This window comes from Coptis chinensis, chromosome 2 (genome assembly GCF_015680905.1).
Source record: "Coptis chinensis isolate HL-2020 chromosome 2, ASM1568090v1, whole genome shotgun sequence".
In the NCBI taxonomy this organism is placed as follows: Eukaryota; Viridiplantae; Streptophyta; class Magnoliopsida; order Ranunculales; family Ranunculaceae; genus Coptis; species Coptis chinensis.
This window is the reverse complement of record NC_141457.1, coordinates 74,208,074-74,211,470: the sequence shown is the minus strand read 5'-3', so window position 1 is coordinate 74,211,470 and position 3,397 is coordinate 74,208,074. Positions and strand designations below refer to the sequence as shown.

At 38.1% G+C, this 3,397-nt stretch overlaps 1 long non-coding RNA gene across 2 annotated transcripts; it reads right to left on the bottom strand.

Annotated features, from left to right (window-relative positions):
- Positions 1 to 382: 382 nt before the first annotated feature.
- LOC147517763 (uncharacterized) lies at positions 383 to 3,040 on the bottom strand. 2 transcript variants are annotated; one of them, XR_015211556.1, is made up of 4 exons: positions 2,814 to 3,040; positions 1,087 to 2,704; positions 721 to 1,017; positions 383 to 637 (listed from the first exon to the last, which is right to left on the bottom strand). It is a non-coding gene; the product is annotated as an uncharacterized LOC147517763 (long non-coding RNA). The 2 variants fall into 2 exon arrangements; XR_015211555.1 differs by having other exon boundaries at positions 383 to 640; positions 2,814 to 3,005.
- Positions 3,041 to 3,397: the final 357 nt, after the last annotated feature.

Here is a 3,397-nt window from a genome sequence, read left to right as displayed (position 1 = left end):
AAGTCACACAAATTACTACACTGGTTGTAACGCCTCAGGATTAAAGAAATATTACAAGGCGTTAATAGGACTACGTATTACAAATATTTAATCCAAGTTATGTTGTAAATACAGGGAATACAGAAAATAATAATAAATAAATACATAAATGAAAGAAAAATAAAACATACATCCTTTCGTTGTCACTACACACCTTGGAACAAAGTGGAAAAGCATTCCAGTAGTGAATTTAAGAAAAGGCAAGAAAGACAACAAAAGGTTACGCCCATCAGAGAGAACCTAAGATGCTATCATCAACTAAAATAATACCAGCAAGTTTGTGTTTTTGACAAAATCCAATGAAAATCTAAGAAAGAATGGTGAAGATTATTGAACTCAGTAGTCATACAACAATTTCATTCTTCTCCAAAGAAGGCCAAAGAGAAAATATGTTTTATTCAGTAGTCATACATGCAACTTTTTGAAGTATACAAAATTATAAATACAAAGCCAATCCATTTTTTTCACACACAGTGTGAAGTTTATTAAACTGTTTCCTTGTGCAATAAGCCAATAACTAACCACTAGCAACTGGTACCTTCTCATAAGTTGTGGATTGTTTAAATTTCGACGGAAGAATGCAACAACCACCAAACCTCTGCTGCAAATAGATAAGAGTCGCAAACATCAGACCACCACAGGGGATAATAACAACCCACTCAGTCAAGAAAAAATCCCCACCATTAGCATAGATATATGATGCATCAAGATGAGGTGCATATATGTGAGACCTATAAAGATCGTATGCATGAGGCAACAAGTGGACGGAAGTTATTCCAACATAGAATGTAGGACGAAGAGCTTTGTCTTTTATGTTCAAAAATACATTAAGCAGTATTTGAGGCAGCAGAAAACCGTCACGAAGCAACCCCGCATATTATCTTAGATCCACCCAAATTGAATGCCCATGGTAAACAGAAATACTTCCATATTTCCAAGGAGCCTCGTTATGATTGATCCACCAGTGCAACCCCGAAGCTACAAAAGCACCAATTAGATACAATGGTAGCAAAACAAATAGAGCTTTCTTTTCAGCGAGCAACAAACCTTTTTGGTCTCCATCGCCCAATTTTGAGGACCATGTCAGCTGAAGAAAACGAAACTGCAACAGAAACACAACCATTGTGACTACTCTCACCAACACCTCATTCACCTCGAGCCATCCACCACTACCCATCACGATATTTTGCCGGTTATGGTTTGTCTTGAACAAGGCCTCAAAGTTCAAAACCAAAGGGATCATTTGCCCTAGAGTAAGAATGGCAAGCATCACAAGAGAGATCGATGGAAACAGGATTCTTCTTCACATAAAAGACCTGTAACCCGACAAAGATGCAGATAAGTGTATTAGAGATCAGAACCATATTGATCTCCAGATCCACCCTCCAGACAGATTCCGCAACTTGAATTGTGGACAAGGAAACTGCAAACAACTGTAGTTTCTCAAAGTAAAATGGGTCCAACCACCTTCTTGTGCTTTCTATAGTTCCCTTGACATACGATGAGCTCTTTGAATTTAACGGCCGGAACTGTATGTTGATTTGAATCTCGCAATCCATCGAATGAAGATTTGATGTTTACACAAGCTTCCAGTTTCAGGATTATAGATGCCTTCTGCAGAAATATCAGTACGTGTACTTATCAAGGAGGTTTTTTTTAGAAAGGTGCACCACCGACATTGTAATCAGGTGCCAAGCTTAAGCTATAGCTGACATTCAGAAGGCCCTTCGGGTGTTTGTGAATCACTTGAACAGATGACTCGGGTGTCACTGCATCAAATTCGATGATAGGAACACCCTGCTCGTAAAACTGGTCACCCACGGACAGCGGTACTGAATATCCCCAAGACTGTGCGCCTTTACTGTTTCTTACTCTCATATCAAACTTCATGTCATATGAATACCCATAAGGGTATATCACTCCCTTTTTTGCTGCTGTCTTCTTTGCACAAGACTTCACTACCCCGCCAGTCTTGGTGTACTCATACTTCAGACCTGGAGACAGATAAATTCTATTCACAGGACTCTGGAACACAATTTTATCAAAATAACCTGATTCATTAGAGGTTTTGTTACTCCATATTTGCTCCACAACACTACTCCTGTTTGTAATAGTCATGATAGCAGGGAATCACACACTCAACCTGATCAAACAATCCCCAACGGGAGCGTTGGCCAAAGAGTCCCTATAATTTAAGAATCGACAAGCAACAATATGAAGTGGATTATAATCTCCATTCCAATGTCCTTCACCAACTAACATTGTGCTAGGAGCCAAGGCATCCCTATACACAGCATGGCTAGTGTTGGAAAATCGAATCAACAACCTCAACCTTTGCTCATCGGAACACTGAAGTTCACTAAAGGACATGAATTCAGGTAAATCCCCAATGCTACTAGCAACAGGACTACAATTCTTAGTAGCATCACAATTACTTCCATACTCCAATTCAAACACACGAGACCACCAGTACAGTTCCGAACATATACTTATCTGAGGTCCCAAACTAAGCATCAAATCTTTCTCAACACCACCCCCTCCAGAAAACCCACTCTCACTATCATCCACAACAAGTGAATACTCATAATTTCTAGGCGAAAACGTCAACACGGATATCGGTTCAAAATAATTCACACTATCACATACTCTTCCCCATCAATAAAACCTGTTTAAAAAACCAAAAAAGTACACTAAAACACACAATGCACAATGCAAACAAGTCCAAAATGAGAAAATAAGCAGACCCTTTTTCCTTAAAACGGAAAAGATTGTACCTTGTTCATGTTTGAATCCAAACTGATGAGTTTGCTGAGAAACTCCATTACAATAGGTGCAAACAAGTGAAAATATGAGTAGAAGAAGAAGACTTGGAAGTAAGAGAAGAGATATTGTTTTTGAACATAGTATAATTCCTTTCCATTAGAGTTTGTTCGTCGGTTTGCAATAACTCTCCACTTTCTTCCCTCGCCACCAGCACCACCAATTAATCCCAATTATATCCGAAAATATCGTGATTAAAACAAAAACTTGTTATATCGTCGAAATATCGCGATATATCTTCAAATATCGTCGATACTTACACTGGTATCTATCCTAATTAATATTGCGATATTTAAATACCCATCTCTAAAATCTCGATATTTATCACGATATATCACGATATATCGCGATATTTTGTACTTTGGTTCTAACTACACTTTGAATTAGGGGTGCAAATGGATATCCAAATATTCAAATCCGATTCGAATTTGTATTCGAAAAATCGGATATTATCTGAAAATTTCGGATATTGGATTCGGATTCGAATAATTTTTTTATGTCCGAACTAGTTTCGGATACGGATTTCGATACTACGGGT